Source organism: Lepisosteus oculatus, chromosome 6 (assembly GCF_040954835.1).
Source record: "Lepisosteus oculatus isolate fLepOcu1 chromosome 6, fLepOcu1.hap2, whole genome shotgun sequence".
Taxonomy (NCBI): domain Eukaryota; kingdom Metazoa; phylum Chordata; class Actinopteri; order Semionotiformes; family Lepisosteidae; genus Lepisosteus; species Lepisosteus oculatus.
In genome coordinates, this window is record NC_090701.1 from 6,082,978 (window position 1) to 6,101,921 (window position 18,944).

Consider the following 18,944-nt stretch of genomic DNA (forward strand, 5'->3'; position numbering starts at 1 on the left):
TACACTGCATTTATCTCAGGCCATTATAGAGGTTACAACTGAAGGCTCAAGGAGTGAAGTAAGAAAATGAAGCAGAAGTCAAAAAGGAGCCCATACCTCTGGAAAGTGTAAATCTGACATATCGACTTGCACTTGTTTAAAATATGCAGTATTTATACAAGCTGAAATGGTCAAATTAACAATTTAAATGTTTTTTGACAATTTGAGTTTTAATGGCAATATACAGCATATAATGAAAATGTGGTTTGTTTTTAGGCCTGACATTAAAGAGCAACCTCATTGCTCATTTAACAGGTTCACAGGACAATGTAAGCAGAGCTTTTGGCATCTTAACCACTAAAATAAAAGGAATTTGAAACATTTGCTTGTAGTTATCTCAAGGACAGGAACAGACATGCACATTCCCAGAACTGATGGAAATAACTTCACAACTCACATGAATGAGACTGTGTATTTACAAGCTTTCTTGTTGTGTTTTATTGCTCTTTCTTGATGTATTAAGCATGATACTGATATTGCTTTCTTTCCAAAAAGATAGCTATTGTGAGAGGTACAGTTCTGGCCCCTCTGGAATTTGATTAAGGTTGTTGTTGGGCTACACAATATATCACCACACTCCCTTGCCTGGGTCGATCTTCGATACACTGTCTCCTGACTGAAGAATTCTACACTAGCTATCCGAGCCCATGCCCTAGCCTATGCTTTCAGCTGTTCACAATGAAAGGTATCTCTCACAGTATCTTTGTGACTGAATTAAGAATTAATTAGAGTTAGAGCACCAATAACACTAACATCATTCAAACTTGAATTCCTTTTTGCTTTCCTCAATGTCGTTATGTTATTGAGTGAGCTAGCTTTCAGTAGGAGCTTGAAGGACTGACCACCTAAATGGCAAACCACAATGGTCCCTTTTAGTGGGTAAAATATGCTTCCATAGAATTAGAAGTAATTTTCAACAAAAACCTTGAGAAACATAATAATAATTGAGCGATGTTCTTACTGTACATTCAAAGCATGGCTCTGGTTCACTCAGAAATGGTCTTCTCTATACTCCCCAAGAAAACAGCATTTCCCAGCAAGCTGCACAGAACACGCCATTTTCTTATGATGGTTTCATAACATTGTTCAAGATCAGCTTAACATACTGTAGTTGTCTCTTCTGACATACAACTGTTCAAGGTGTCAAGGTGTATGACATCTAGGTCCCAATAAAAATTGGTCCAGTGCATTATTTATAAGTCAAGTTTTAGCACAACTGTTTTCAGAGTATGGCCAAAAGATTACCCAATTTCCCTATCTTTTACACTATGTCCCACATTTATAAAGAGAGTTTCAGCATTTATGTTCTATCTACACAGCTTTCTTCAACTGTAACTAATGCTTTTTGTCACGATATTAGTCCCCCCTCCTTAAGGGTGCTCCAGCCCTTTCTCTTAAGACTTCATTCTCTGCACCTGTTTCCCATTCCCTGCCCACCTTAAAAGCCAGGCGCTGACGCTCTTCCGGGCTCTGCATCTGATTTCGATATCGTGCGAGTCCGGGACCTGGAAGCGCCTGGTCCCGTTAAGGTTTTAACCTCTGTTCCCGTTCCTGTTCCCCGTCCGCCGGTTCCGACCCGGCCTTCGTGGTTTTTAATTCTTTGTTCTGATGGATCTCCTGGTTTTGGACTTACCCTTGTGTTTTGGATATTCCCTAAGGATTACTCTTTGGGATTGTTCGCCTCGGCCACACCTTCCCCGTGCACCAGCGCACCTTGGACACACCCCCCTGTCTTCAGCCCCGTTTTCCTGCATGACGTTTCCCTAGTGTTTCCCCACTCTGTCGGACTATGTCGTCCGCATAGGGTCCGGAAAGAACTGTTCGTTACACTTTTTATGTGTTCTGAGGATCTTAATTAAGAGAAAACAATTTAACACCTCCTGGGTCCTGGATATGTTCTGTAAATCATGAAAGTTTTAAATCATGCAGTTGCAATTAGAAACCGCTATGTTATGCAGACTTCTGATCTCTTGTTCAGCTAGTGGGGAACATAACAAAAGAAAAAGGCTAAAAAGAAATACACTGGAGGCTACGGAGGGCAAGTGGGGAAATTTAGTGTGTGTGAAATAGGTTTAGAAATCAGCAGTTGGCATCATCCATCAACTCTGTGTTCCAATATCAAGTATGGAGAAACAATCAGCATTTTGCTAGAGAGAGGAAGCAAAGAGCAGTTAACCCAGTTTCTGAATTCTCAGATATTGGTGATTTGAATTAATAAACCAGAAGTGTTGTGTGATCTAAATCAAGTACTGAAAACTGTTCATGCCTGTTGTGTATGAATGGAAGTATTGGTAATAACTGTCTCTATGGCAGGTTTTGTTTTTGTTAGGAAGGAAAAAGCATGAAAATCACAAAATACTGATTTATTTTGATTAGTTAAATTATTTTAATTTAATTAAAAAAACTTTAAATGACTTTTAAAGCAGTAAGTATTCCATCTAAACATCCCTGTTGGGTGGGGGGGGGGAGGCTGAAGGATTTGAGGAATTATTCAAATTGCACTCTGTCAAAATTGTGTAATGTGTGTCCTTCAAAACGTCTCACAGTGTGGGTAATACATATATATGAGAGAAAAGACTTTGAAAAGACATAGATGATGTACTTTTTATTAACAGTCCCTAAGGGGGTGCTTTAAACTCAGTACATCTTGCAGCTTCTTCTCACATTCAGAACCTCGTATCTCATATTCCAGATTGGGATTTGTTTCTTGTAGTGTTATCTGTTTGGCTGCACAGGCTTAATTAAATGAAGGATCTTAGGCAGAATTTTACCCATAATATTAGTAATTCAGTCTACAAAGCAGTTGAGCTTGTTAAATGGAACTTTTTTTTTCACATTGGCTTAAAAAACAAACTAACAATGCACGTATCACAAACTTATTTAATTGGATGTGGAGGATTAAAGTGAACATTGTGTCCACTTCTTATATAAGTTAGGAAGGCAGATACACGATTTTCTTCATATTTACATGTGGGAATTATCAGGCCCACAGAACACCCATTATTTGTCCTGCCTTTAATGTCTAGCCTATGATTATTTATAAGTTACAAAAGTTGTAAAACAAAGTATTTTTCTAATACATTAAAATGGATTCATGTTCAAATAGGCAAGTAATATCTACCTGTTTTTATGTAGAGGCCTAGCTCACAGGCCCAAGTCAGCACAGCAACCGGGAGTATTAGCATGTGGACTGGCACACCTCCTGGTGCCGTGAGAACTTGATCTGAAAGGCTGTCTATGCTACCTGCCCCAGCTAAAAGGGTAATTACCTCATCAGCGCTGGGTACTTAAGCCCTGTCCTGTCCATTGGCTGGTTTCTGTCTTTGGGTTTTCACTCTGAGAGTCTGGAAGTGCTTCTCGCACAAACCAGCCTGTCTAAATGTGTACTCCAGCAATCCATCTGCAACTGTGTAAGCTTTGGAACACAACTCTGTGCCAGGACCTGACCACCAGCCGGAATCCCCTCCTTTATTCTGCCTGCTGCATGGTAGCTGACAGTTTGTACAGCACACCCCCTGCTCTCCCAGTTCATCCTCCGCCCTGCCTGTCTGCTTGGTTTCACCCAGACCTGTCTCATAGCCACGGAATTCCCCAGGTTAGCGCTGTGCTGCAAAGGCATATCAAGTCAGTGAAACATAACACAGTTGTTTTGGTATTGGTGATGTGATGTCGGGTAGCATTAATATGATTGAAGGGGCTGGCTTGTTTTTGTCAACAGCAACCTCATTGCAAAGCACTATCTTCACCGCATTCAGAGACCTGTGTGTGGTTTACCCACTGTTACAGCTACACCAACAGCAGTGTAAATCCTTACACTTTTAGTCCAGTCATTCATTTGCAGGATAAGTTTGAGAGACATGAGTCAGTGTCAACCACTACCTAATCTAGGATTATAGATCTAGTCAACAATCCATCTATTGAAACAAAGCAGGCACCTCTGTTCGTTCATTTTGTAGCAACTCTTTCAGTCAGGCCTGTACCCTTTGCATAATTGTGATTAAGCTAATCACAGGTATTGATAACTTGCTATGGGGACTTTTATCCATCATAAGACCTGCAAAGCACGTGACTTTCAAACTTTCTATGGTGGACAGAAACCCATTTGCAAATGCTAAAAGTGTGTCATAACAATGTTCAGAATGAGGAGCATTTTTCTCATCTTATGTTTGTTTTCAATCTTAGGTGAAAGGTATATGCACCAAGCTGCCCTGCTGCAGAAATAAGATGAAACCTAAACAACAAAATAATTGCTGATGTTCTGCACAGCTCTCAAGTGCTAAGATGACAAATGCCCTAGACTTCATTTTCATTCCTAGCTGTGTGCACATAGGTCTAGAAAAGTGACCTCAACAGTTTGTGCCTGTGAAGCGGGTCAAATTAATTTTTATTTTTTGTTTGCCTGTATAATAATTCATATTGTTTTAACAGCACTGCCCCAGTCTGTTTTCAGTCTTTCATCTCTTCCTATACTATGTCTTAACTACTTCTCTTCTCTACATCCTTTGCCAGCTTCCAGATTCTCCTCTCCCTTTCTTTTCTGAATTTGATGTTTTTTTACTGTGTTTGAATGATTTATTTTTTTTATTACTGTGGATTGTATTAATAAGGGTCTTTTTTAGGAAAGTGCATAAGAATAAATAACTTGAGCAGGAAGGGGTATTTGTTGGCAGCCATTTAAGGTTTTTTGAAAAGGTGAGCTAGTACATTACTAGAGATCATGTGTGAAAAGCAATGAAATAGATGAATCTTGCCCATAACTGAGAAACAGACTTAGGAGAAAAAACATGCTTACTGCATTTGGATAAATCAATGTTAGTCACAAATACCTAGAATTTAGTCGGGAAAATCTCTCAGTTGAGACCTTGTTTGCAAAATATAGTGTTGGTTTTCTTACATGCATTGGACAAATCAAGGCATTTTGGAATAGAAAAAGGTGAATAGGTGTTCCAATGGTGTGTTATCTCAGATTCTCTTCTGATAGTCTGCAGTGAGCCATTACAGCTGTACATGCATGATGCTGTGTGCAAAATGGGCATCTCATTGGCAATAGAAGTTTTTTTTTATTTGTTCAGCAGCGCTGTGGTAAACGTCTGGTCCTGTTGTGTTTCTTCAAAACAGGAAGTGGTTTTCTTGATAAAGTAGACTGCCTTTTACTGCAAGTCCAGCACGCAGGTACAGATAAAGATTGAACGAGAGCTTTCTGAGCACAACAAGAAGCTGTTAGGATCTTTTCAGATCCTTTTAAAACCAGTTGTTCTCTGGGTATTAACATTCACAAAACAGATTATATCATTTTGTAAAACATTTTTCTTTTGCCACATCCTGATGCATTAATGTATTTCTTTATGCCATATTAAAAAGAAAAATCCACATCCTCTAAATGTGGGTAATGTGTTGAGCTTCACAGATGAACATTGACTTAGGCAGTGCAAAAAGTGTAGTGCCATGCAAGGCAAAGTATTTCATTTTGTTGTGAGATTTAGAATTTCTTAGAAGTCTTTCAGACTGCTTAGTGTGAAGTGGAAATTCTTTTGGCACAGATACTAATGTGTTTTGATTTCCATATTAAAGAACATCAGTCTGAGTCAAATAAATATGCTTAATGACCCTCAGAAAGCTACCTGGGTATTTATAGATAAGACTGTCAACAAGGTGTGTCACTGTTTGCTTTGACCAACTCCACTGTGTTGACTTTGTCAATGTCTTTGAGGAATTTTAATACTTGGAACAGGTTCGCTCACGGTCCTCTCTGTTCAAGTCTGGAAAAAGGTTCAGTTACTCTCCCCTAAATGCTGTCAGCAAAAAAATGATCTCCCTCTGACAGGGGTCACCACAAATGAAAATAACTTGCTCACCCAATACATCACAGTCACTAAAGCAGGTAGGTGCTCCTGATTCTGCCTTCACACTGTCACGGACGTCCAAAGGGACTAACCGTGGGGAGCAGGAGAATGGAAAAAGACCCATATGTGTAGCGGCGAGACGGGAAAAAGGCCCGGGCTCATTAGTGCAAAGAGTTCAGGAATGCCGTATAGTAACCTATGCCCTCAGGGAGCGGACGTGGGGCGCCCTGGTGCTAGGCGGGTCTCAGGACATCCAAACGTCAATGCTGAGCGAGGACAGAGTGCAAGGCCCGGAAATATATAGCCCAAGGGAAAGACAGGGACAGGAAGGACAGCAGACCGGAAACTAGGGACAGGACAGAGAAGGAGCGCCCTCTGGCTGCAGAGGGCGTGACACACACACAAACACCCCAGACAATAGAAATATTTTATAGAAGGGAGTCCTGAGTGGCCTCTATAGCCTAGCAACTCTGCTGAGACCCAGTCTAATTCAGTCCAAGCCTAATACAAGATAGGCAACTACTGGCTAATGTTCTAGACAGCAAACAGTACAGCCAACACACAACTGTTTCAGAGTAGAAGTCAAAACTCAGGTGAAGCATGGAAACACATGATCAATAAGTGTTTCTCGAAAAAGGAATAACAAAGGTCAGTAAATGAATAAGCACAATATTTATTAAACTTGATAACAAAACTAAAAAATGCCCAAAAAACCCAATTAAATTACTAGAATAATAATCAGGGGGAAAATATTCGATAGTCATCAGGGTTATTTTCTAACATCACACTTTATTCCAGGCTTCAGAGGGTATTTTAGTGACATTTTAAACTGTAAATAATACCAGTGGAACAGTTACTTCAGAAGATTCAAAACGTGCTCTTGAATGTTTTTGCATACCCTGAACTTTGTTTCTATTTCATTAATAAGCATCAACATGCTACAAATAGCTAGCAAGCCAGATTTCTGTGCTCCAGTCCCTTCAGTTAAATAGAAAGATCAAAACTACTTCCAGCTCCTGTGGGTGCAAGGTTGCATGAAACTAAAGCTAGTCGCTCAATCTGGCATGTTCTGCAAACCCTTTTGGGCTGTAATCCTAGTTTCATATTTTCAGATTTATGCTTTGTTTGAAAAGATGGTAGTGATATTTTAAGTGCCTCGAGAAAAAATCTGTAAGACCTTTGACGAGTTAGTCTATCACAGTGCTCCAAAGAGACTCAAACTTCCCGTTTCACGTCTTCGCCATGCACAGTCAGACCACACTGACTTTGCTAATCTCTCACTGTGTGAGAAGAGTGACACGACAAAGTGCTTCGATATCACCCAGGGGTCTGTAGCAACACAGGAGGTGCTTCTAAATCACTGCTTTGGCAGGCACTAGCATTTTTAATAACTGCCAATAAGAAAATACTCACAAGGGAGGCGTAGGAGCTACAAAATCAACAATGAATCATTCCAAAATCTTCAGAAAAGGACTTGACACATTTTCCCAAGCTCTGTTCATTTTTCTGTATGTGCGCTCATTATTAACTAAACAATTTCAGAACAGTATTTCACCTTCTCTCATAATTGGTATGGAAGGAAATTAAATTGCGCTTTGAAAAGTATAGGAAAACATTTGAGATTAGGTTTCTCTCAGACAGATTGTAAAACCACTTTGAAAATGTTCTTCTGATTCACAACAATTAAAGCTCAGATCTGGCCCCAAGCGTTTTTTTTTTGTATTATGTGTAAAAATGATGTTTCTCATATTTGATCTGATTACTGTGGTGCTTCAGGTGTGGATGCTGCCTGCACAGAGTGGAATAAGGTACTTTAGAAATGAAGTCAGTGCTGTTGCTCCTCCAAGGAAAGTGAGGCCGAAGAAAGAGAAACGTACATGTTTCTTTTAATAAATTACATTTTATGGTGTTGAAGCAGGTAGATCTAAAAACCGCGACCTAAATTTACATCTCATTTACTGTATCTCAAGGTACCTGGATATTTTGTCAAATAAATTAAAGTCAGTGTGTGCTACTGTAAATGAATATTCAGGTGGTTTCCAATAATACACAGAGAATTCAAATGCACTGGAAAATTTCAACGTCCATCTAGCTATCAGAAAATGTAATCTTTACAAAGTTTTGCTGAGTTTTTCTACAGCATGAAATGTTTTTTTTTTCCACAACATTTGTAATATGAATAAAATAACCTCTTCACAATTACTGTTATGAAACATGGCAGTCAACCTATTTCTACATTTTGAGTTTTGCAAACAAGTGTGTAATTAATTCACAGGATTTAAAATAATTGTGCAAATCTACGTGTTCACTGCCTTTATCTTCCAGGCAGTAAAAGACCTGAGGCGGTACGTGTTTTATAAAATACGCAATTAGCTCCCTTAGCACATTCGCACAAAAACTCATAGTTATTTAAGAAAAACATTCAGAGGTTTATTACAGAGATGATTTAAATCTTTGCTGTTGGCCATTCTTGCTAAATACAAAACATAGTTTGTATATAGCAATTTGTCAATCAGTGTTGAAAGTGTTTTTATTTTTCAGATTCCAAGTAGAACTGACACACTATCCATATGAGCCTGTAATTGAATTGATCTACCATATACTGTATCTGTACAAAAGTCTACTTGGGCCTAAGAACAAAAATAATTCATCATGGATTATAAAAAATACCTTCAGGTGTCTCCAGTTCTAGTTTTTGAAAGGGAATCGATAACTTAAAACAAAGACAGAGAGGTAAGACTTTTAATGATCACAATTTTCCGAACAGTTCATTAAAATAAATTAATGCTTTATATTAAAGATTAAATCTTTAATTAGGTATTCAAGATTGTGCGATGGTGAGAACGGTTTGAAATAGAAATAAAAAGTCTAAGCAAAAGAAACACATACACCTCCAGTGATTTTAGAATTACTTAAAGTTTTGAAAAAACAGAGAGACTCCTGCTTGCAAAATCTATTACCTTCCCCTGGCATGCTCATTCGATTCAAGTAGCCTGAGATGTGCGTCATACTGCTGTTTTTATCCACCAACAACAGCATGCATTTCATAGAGGCTGTCTGAACTGACAAGATAGCCAGGAGTGCTATGACATAGAGTCCCAAGAACTAACATTCATGCCACTAAATAACAATTTAGTACTTTACCCTCTTCAGGAATTACAGTGCACGGTGGTACACAGGAGACACTGTGCCATCCCCACTATTCTCTAATGTTTTGGAATGAATGGTGCACCATGCACATAGTACTTATTGTGATTTTTTTTTTCCAGTTAGTTACTGTGGCATCTCTACAATTATAAAAACATGACTAATGTAGCTTTTCCTCACTTGCCTTTTGATTAGTTCTTAAATTCTCACAGCATAAAGCCAGCTCCACCATTTGCATCTCCCTTTCTGACTTGCATTAATTGAGGCCAGGATAAATGAAAACATTGACCCACAAGCCCAGTACTTCATGCCTTCCAGCAGACAAATGCCTGCCCTTGATGTGGGTTTACGAGTTGCTATAGGAATGCTGATCAGTTTCATCCAGGCTTTAATAAGAAAACCAATGATCATTCCTGGAAAGCCCATACAGAAAAGTAAAGTCATTATTTACATCAAGCTATCATTTGCAGTTCTCAGAGTTTAAAAAAAACATGAGTGGTTTACCCAGCTGCAGGACCAGTAAACACAGAGGGTCAAGGGGATATCCTGGTTTACTCTAGTTAATATTTCCTTGGTAGATAATTTGCGTCATCATCAGTCCAAAAATGCAGGGAGAGAGAGAGGCTTGGAGGAAGGATGGAGGAGAAGGATGTACGGAGGGGGAACAGAGAGAGAAGAGGAATAGTGAAGAAGCATGTCAGGAGAGTGGACCTTATTCTGATCAGTCTTGAAGACCAGATTCTACCTAGGTAACTATATTAGGATACTCTGATGCCTTATTGGTGGAACCCTCAGGCTAAAGACATTCTCTCCTAGCTGGTGATGTTTGGTTCTGGGTTTTCTGGATCTTAAGATCAGAGGCCTCCCAGACGCCTTATTTTATAAATTGCGTTATGTTTTATGTTGTATGTGTGTATCAGTATGCGTCAGCTAGTTGTGTTATTGTAAATAAATATTTATCCTAGTTGTCTCTGACTTATTACTCTTTTAGCTTTTGCTAAAGCTGTGCCAGAACTCGCATGACTATGGCTATGTTTTTGACATAGCTTTAACAATTAGGAAGGTTTTAATAATTTATTCTAATTGTTTTTCATTGTGCCTGGTGTTTTCTTAACCGCTGTTTGTTTGGGTATTGTAAAAGCTAAATTACTGTTTCCAATCCATGAAATATAGTCTCCCTCAACTTTCACGGTTAATATAATAGGTGCCTAGTAGCAGAGGAATTACAAAGTAATTGTATAGGAAATGATAATTCATCACTGTAAAGTGTAATACAGGTAAGTGAATGTACAGGGATGATAGGGTATAGTACAAAACTAAGTGAGTCGTCAGGTTCCAACAGCATGTTTTTTTTAAGCAATGTGGACTGAAATATGTGGTGTGCCACAAGGTCAAGAATCACTTGCTGCAGACTTACAGTTGCTGACATAAACTTGCATACTCTTTCAAAATGCCACAGTAATTAAATTTAATAGCTGTGGCAAATTAACTCTAGATTCACACAAATTAATATGAGGGCACTAATAAAATAAGTCCTTAAAAAGTTTGTTTCTCCATGACCAGAAATTATACTTTATAGAGTTATGGGAAGACTATCTTCTGTGCTGTATGAGTAGGTTTTCTTTGGATAATAAACAGTTCAGACTTAAAATTATACATCCTTACTCCACATCTGCAAAATGTGCCATTGTTCCTTTCCCTTGAACTACAACATCTTAGATCTAACTTGAAATCCACTAAAATACTAAATGAACCATCGAATTTGCTAAATGTATCGTTTCAGCATATATTCAATGACAAGAATAAATATCTGAATATTTTTAAAGTAAAAAAAAAAAAAATACATTTGTCGATTAGAATTGGTAAATATTATAAATCCATCCAGATTGGAATAACTCAAACCTACCCCGCCACTGGTGCAAACCAGCAATGTCGGAGTGGTGGAGCAGTGACCTGGCCTCAAAGCAAAATATCCTTAACTAGTCAAAATGACTTGGAGCCCTATAGGTGTATACGTATACGGATGGTAAGACATTAAAACAGGTAAAGTCCATAACCGAGCTGATCCTGGTTTTGAGCAGACTAGAGAGCACGTGACATTGGATGAGATGCCGGTTCATTGCAATTCCTCTCTTATAAAACTGGGTGGATTGGAGCAACTGGAGCAAAATACCTCACTGAAGGTTCGATAGCAGTGTCTGCAGCGGGGACTCTGACCCACAGCCCAGCAGCCGAGAGTGTAAAGGCTTGCCCACTGCACCACGCCACTCCCAACAATACAATCTGAATGCTACATTTGTTTTTTGCTGCAGAGCATAAATGAACTCATTTTGATCACGGGAACACTGGCCGCAGGATCATTGCAGAAGGGGTTGGACAGTCGCTGTGGTGTTCTGGTTCGATCCTCATCTGACTGGAGACGAATGGGAATTGATTTCATTCACACTCTCCAGCTGCCAAGAAGAATATTTCTATAGAATGCAAAGGCATTCAATTGTGCTACTGCAGCTAACGTACTGTAGAGAGAGCTTAACCTTCAGCCTGCTATCCAAGATCTACTTGCACAGTGTTGTTATTAGGATTTTATACAAAGGTTAACCTCCAGATTGTCCTCATAATCAATTATTTTACCTTTTTACTTTTAAATAAACTTCACAGGATATTCTATATCGTGCAGAAACAGAATCTACTTTATTGTCCACATACAGTGGAAAATTACCTGGGGCCTCATTGAAACAACAATAAAAGGGAGGATATATGGAGTACACAAAACATTGAATGGATTTTACAGCTGTATACATTCAATGTAATATACACTAAATAACAATACCATACTATATAATGTAGTACAGTATGATTCATGTGTGAAATTTAAGATTGAGTGTGAGCTGTATGGGTATATGTATGATGTCAATGCAATGCTCTGAAGGGGCTCATACATCAGAGTTTGAAAGAAGGCACTCAGAATGAATGACTTCTTAAAATGTTTTTTAGAAACTTTGGTACTCTAGATACACCAAATGTCATCCGGATGTAGTGAATGTGAGGCATCATTTACTATGAACACCATAGTATAATGGTACCCTTGCAGAGAGGAAAGCAAGTTCGTTGAGTAGGAAAAGAAATAGTAAAATGCTCGTAAGAAGAGAGATTTGGGTTAAATTAGCCTCACGATGACAAGCCAGCTATACAGTACTGCACACTAACAGTATTGGTTCTAGAGAAGATCTGGTAAGGGATAATATTGGTACTGACTTGTCTCCTTTTCTCTTAGCCCATGTCTGGTATAAATCACTGATGTTTCTAAGTTGGGATTTTTCAGTCTGTAATACAGGCAGAGTAAGACTTCCTGCAGCATGGAGTTGTTTAACAAGAAGCTTACCCTTGCTGCCGGTATCCCGGGTACCACCGGTGTGCTTTGTGTCTGTCAGTGGTGTTTGATTCATAAATTGATTAGGCTAGTAAGTTGCAAAGTTCAAACGATTTTTATTCAGCAGACCCTTAGGCCAACTGAGACATTTTTGTTTTCCTTTCCCTGTCCTTTCGCTCTAAGTGACTGTGTGTTACTCCTGATGTTGTTGCCATGGATGCCCTCGGGCTCCTAGTGTAATGTCCCTTTCTGTTGCTTTAGGAAATCACTCTCTTACAGAAGCAGCTGGCTTGTGTTATTACTTTCCCACTTTTAGCTGCCAACGAGAGGAATGTTACAGTTGAACTAGGCTTAACGTTGTGGTTAAGGATCTCAAAGTGCTTTAAGACCATGTGTGTTGTAGGTGTGCTCACACAAAAATGCCGACTTTGAAAAAACTTGGCTATTTTCAGCCCAACAGGTGGCACACCATACTGTATGTACACACCTGTGTTCTGTTATCATGACATCTTGCCTGGTAACACAATGCCAAATTCTATACACATTAATGTGTAACAGGACATCTTGAGCCTGCTGGAAGACAGACATTCCAAGTCTCACAGAAGTTCCGGGTGTCTCCCGGAAATCTGCATCTCCTTCCTGACTAACGCAAGTGATCTATAATATCCTGGAAATTGCCCCCTCCCCGCTCCCAAGTTTTTCTGTTGGTGACACCCACAGTCTGAAAAATCATCAGCAAATTATTTAAGTATGTAATATGACCTTGAGCCATCTGAGAATCTGCTCAAATCTGCTAAACAAGCCGCATTTCTGTACAACGAAAGTTTGCAAAGAAAGTGAGGTTTTTCAACTGGACTGGACTGGATGACCTTCCCCCTGAAATCAGTTCTTCAAAGCTGTGATGTCTGAGAAGATGATGTGATCCCCAAGGAAAGGTGGATGGTGCTGAATCGCACTGTGAGTGGGGGGACCTGGCCTTTTGGCTGCAGGAGGTCTTACTGCTGTCTGAGGAGGTGCTTTTTAGCTCAGAACTGGGAGGTTCCAGAGGGAGTTGGATTGAATCCCTGCAGGGGCAGAGCTGCATAGGCCACAAACGTAAAAATGAAATACTGAAATTGCCAGCTATTGACTTACAGGCAATAAAATATCATTTTAAAAGGAATGTACTTACAGCCAGTGTACCATGGTAGATTTCAATCATATTTTGTTGCATGTGTTGTGAATATGTAGGATAGTTATTCACCCTCCAGAATTAAATACAAATCGCATGTGCTGAATTATCTTCTGAGTTTAATTAAAGCATTGATCTTTCTTTCTGACAAGTTTTTACTGTCTACCTTTCAATATTCAATAAGCTGCTGAAAATAATATTTGAGTGGAATGGCTGACAAACGGTTGAAATTTGCATGCCTCTGACATTCTTAAGTGAAGTGCATCTAGAGCTGGTTATCAATCAGAGAAACAATGCACAGTGAGTTTTTGATTAATCTTTTGTCAGGGTGGCCAGCTGTTAATTTGGAAAATCTGTTAAATGAGACACAGCTGCTCTGTATGAGCAATTTTGTAAGTGAGTGAAATTCAGAAGAAGTAAAAATTCTACATAAGGGAAAGGAGCTGGTGTTATAGGCTCTGTGTGTAATTTGTCACTTCTCGGGACTAATTAAGGGGCTCCTAAGATCAGCAAGGAGGAGAAGGGCTTCAGTCTGGGTCTAGGCTATAGCCTAGAGGTGGGAGACGGAAGACATAGAGCTCCAGAGATGGGTTCCCTTAAGTAACAGAATGAGCTGGCTAACAAGGTGGTGGGACTCAGTGAGATAGGAATACTTGAGAAAATACAGTGACTGAATAAATGAGACTGAAGGGAGTCATGAACAGGTGGACATTTGGTAGATAATTTGCCAGGCTCAATAGGGATAAAGAGGGGTGTTGAGGAACAGTGTGGGCCAGCTGAATCGGAGTTAATGGGAAGTGTTAATATCCAAAGGAGTTGGGAATTACTTGTCTCTTTAGAAGTGTATTGTCCTCTCATAGGCATGAGAGTCTAGATGAGTCTTGAATATCCTCTGTATGTTAACATCGACTGAAAAGGGGGCACTCTCAGAGTGTGAGAGATTGAAAACAACAAACCGGTTGCTGCTGGGTCAGGGATACACTTTTTGATTAAAGAGTAGTGTCCCTGGCCAAACAGGATCAGCCATGAATGTTAGGTATGGCAACCGTGGTTGTTAGTGAAGATCACTGTCTCAGAGTCACAAATATTTTGTAATTTAAAGCTGGCTCTGTTTTAGTTCTTGTGTAGCGGTCTGTCTGTAATTAAGCAATAACAAACAGTGAAGATTATGTTTTGAGTCATTTCCCAATGACTGGTATGTAGCCAAAATTTCCTAGATAAACTGTATTTTCAACAATACTGGGAGATGGTAGGCTTTCTTTATCTAAGGAACAAGTAATAGGTTTATTCCATGCTGAAAAAAAGAAGAAAGAGAACACAATGTTTCGTCCGTGGAGCCTTCTTCAGGTGTGTCGAAGAAGGTGTCACACCTGAAGAAGGCTCCACGGCCGAAACGTTGTGTTCTCTTTCTTCTTTTTTTCAGCATGGAATAAACCTATTACTTGTTCCTTTGCAGCCTACGCATGCTGATGCAGCTACCCACCTGAACTTTCTTTATCTAAGCTTTCACTATAATGAAAATACTCTTTTGCATCAAACTAGAAATCCATCTGTGGTGCCTATGCTTGAAAAGGTAAAAGGTGGTTTAGCTTTTTGTAAACAAGATGATGTATAATGTCTGTTTTTAATTACAGTGGTGGTGTTGAACCATTTTCTGATAGTGTAGGTGTTTGTCCAAAATAATGAGGACATGACTGATTAATGGATACACACCTGTAGATGGGGAGATAGGGACACTGATGCAATACCAGCTAAGTGTGGTTAGCTAGCCTGGAATGCTATGTGTTCAGTGAAGCTAAAATCAAAGGCTGAGACTTCTTCTGTGGAATATTAAAAAGACTACTGTGATTCCTACCACAAGGACTATAATAGGGCAGTTAGACCTGACATACTGCAATTGTGGCTTTAAATAGTGCCTACAGTAAATTACATTACAGATGAAACTATAATAAAAACATTTTCAGAATCATATGTCTTTGTTATTTAGTAGACTTGTTTAGTCTTGTAGTGTGATAGCATGATGTACTACATTTTTTACAGCAGCTCATAAAAGATTGTCTTTTAGGTCATGCAAATGCATTTTGCTTTTGCAACTTGATATAATACATGAAAGCTTTTTGCTATCTCAAAAATTATCACATTGTTTAGTTTTGAATATTAACTCACAGTATTTCATGTTAATATTTAATTGTCACTTTATACATTTTGAGAAATGAAATAAAGCAAAATTCATCATGGCATTATACCATCAAAGAAAGTATTATATTATATTTCTGTTACCACTCAAAAACATAATAACTAAAGACAGTTAATAACTAAAGGGATTGGTTGTGGAAATTAGCTAAAAAAAACGTTTTTAAAGAATACTTTTTTATTATATACAAACTTATTAAAAGAGAAACTCTAGAATCTGCTGCTTATTCTAAAACAAAATGTAAGATCATGAATACATTGAAGGTACAATGTGTTGATATTGGGAAATCTATGCCAGACTTCAGATAAATTGCAACAATGTTTAAATGGTGATATTTCACTTTTCAATGTATACTACAGCCATTTTTAGCTAGAAGGAATAATATTTGAATATAATATTATTACTTAGTTCATTAGTGTCACGGAATTATGATTAAAAAAATGTTAAATGGAACCATAGATGAACTATAACCTTAACCACCGCGTTTGCAAAAAACGTGTTGGCAGCTGTGTTCTCTGAGACAACTGAGAACTTGTTACATGAACAACAGTGATAAACTTGAAACCAGAAATTACAAAACTTAAATCTGCAAACAAAAACCTAAACAAACTGCAAACAAAAACCTAAGATTACTCAAAATTAAGCCACAAATTAATCTCCCTGCCTCCAAATACAGGGACTACCGTATGCTACTGTATAATCATTTTGTTTATAAATTGTATAATCAAATTGTATAATCATTTATAAAATGAAGATCATAGTAAACTTTAAATCGATGTATGAAACACTGTATAAATGAATGAACAGAAAAAATGAGTGATCTGTTTCTGAGACACTTTTTAAAAATATCAGATGTGATGGATTGATTTTTATGATTTTAGACTTTTAGCATATATGTAATCCTATTATATTTATACTTGCAGACACATGTACTATTTTGAGAACCAACCAACCCCTGACCGACAGTATTCTATATTTATGTCAAAACTTAAGGTTTGTTAAGGTCAGTGGAAAACAGAAAGCTTAATAATTTATGTTTTTTTGAAAAAAATATTTGATGTCCTTTTTCCTGGCATGTGGCCATGGGGTTTGGTTGTGGATCTCTGCTTCCATTTTTTCTGTGTGTGATAACCTCCTAATCCTAATAAAAAGCAATTTTCGTTCAGTTTAAAGGGGTGCCTTAGGCGGTAGCCATGTTTAAGAAGTCTGAGCAGATGTGATTTTACACACATAGTGATAAAAGCATGCTTTGGGCCAAACAAATCCTGACCTATCTGTTTACGTCAAAAATACTGCTTCTTGAGAACCGACATTCATATCATCTCTCACTCATTTGTCACTTTGTTTGTTAAGGTTAATCCTGAATGTCATATTTGTTATTCTAGCCAATTTTATTTTGTCATTCCCCTCAAACTATAAGACCATGTCTGTAAACTTTGACTCTGTCTGTAAACTTAACATTGAAATCCCCAGAAAGTGGTTTTGGCAGAGTTAGCCTCACACAATATGAAATCTTTCAACCCTTCAATTTTATGTTCCTGGACAGCTAAGGAGTGAAAATGCAAGTGAATAATAACACAAATTATGGAAAGATAATTGCTGTTTATATTTTTTATAAAACCCAAAGACAAAAATTATACAGTATATGCAGCCTTACAATAGTTGTGTTTTTATGATCATGGATGGAGGCTAAAAGATGCCTAAGCAGCAACATAAGGTCTCACTGTAGAAAAAAAAACGAATATTTTACCCATTTCTCATAGGCTATATTTAGATTTTATCTCAGTAAAATCAGGACAGAGGATGTCATGTGTTTATAGTTATCCGAATGCTTAATAGTGATACAATCAATTCTACATTAGTCTTCGTCCTCAAAAAATAATTGCTTTTAGGTTGAACAAAAAAATTGTGCTTAATTGTTTCATTAGACAGGTTAAATGTTTTGCAAAATATCCTGCTGAGAATATGTACTCTCAGCATTCCTGTATAATGCTGTGGACAATTTGGAATAATATTTTGCATATTAAGATAAACATTTTAAAAAAGGCATAAAAGACCAGCAGACACTTTGAATTAATTTCAGTGACTTTAAAATAATCTTTAGAAGACACTTGCCATTTTGGAATGGTTGATTTCTTTCTTCTGGCTTGCTTGTATTTTTCTCTTTCTGGGGAAAAGGATCCAGACGGGAATTCCAAAATCCTGCTGCAAACATAACTCGAGCTCTTTCCTGCACAACATATGGCCTTTGCAGTCGGTTTGGCTGCACAAATCGGGACACAAATATGCTGCCGAAGAAGGCCAGGTGCACAAACATCAGCACACAGCTTTCAGCAATGTGTGTAGAGGTGAGGGCCTCTCTGGGGTGGAGATTACTGTCAGGGAATGGCCTAAGGAGGTCTGGATCATCAGTGATTCTGCCGTGTGTAATCAGGAATTGCCACAATGCTGCTGATGGAACAGCTTTTGTTCGAGTGCTACGCAAAGTGAAATGGCTAAAGGGGACTGTGATGTCTTCACAAAGGGCCCCTGATTTCAGTTCTTTACCGAAACTGACACTGAGATCACCCTTCACATACTGTATATCGACGAAAAGGGATTTTTCTTTTTGTCCGCTGTTCATTCAGTCCCCCCGTAGATACAAACAGTGTTTATGCACTCTCTGAAAAAATCACTTTGGCAGAGAATTGTAACTAGTAGACCGATCTGAGCAGGTGTAAAGGGTTGTTGAGGTAAGCTGAACTATTAAAGAGGGTCATGAGAAACTTTTTGATTCTGAGTCATTATTTCAAAAGTGAGATGCTGATGGAAGAAGAGAATGCCTTACACAATAGTACGAATAATAGTGCCTATTGCTTATGTTTATTGAAAAATTACTTGATGACAAATTGGCTAAATGTTATGCTTTTGTTCAGTTCTGCTTGGGCCAGGTAGAGTACAGAGAGGTTTGTGGATTTGTATATGTAAGGATTTCATTTTAAGAGTTATTTCAGAATAAAGGTTTTGTTGCTCATCTAGGATTAAGAGACAATCTCTCACATTTACTATGTTAATTGCTTTTCATGCTGAAACATTGCTACTTTAATGTAATTATTATATTGTTATATGTTGGTCAAAGGTTTTCAGAGATCAGTAAAGCTTTTGCTCTTAAAATTGCACAAGGTTAAAATTGTATGTATT

The 18,944-nt window shown here is 38.2% G+C and overlaps 1 protein-coding gene across 2 annotated transcripts in view; it reads left to right on the forward strand.

Moving 5' to 3' along the window:
- Positions 1–18,944, forward strand: part of rnf152 (ring finger protein 152) — a 73,953-nt gene that overhangs the window by 14,738 nt on the left and 40,271 nt on the right. The window lies entirely within an intron of this gene.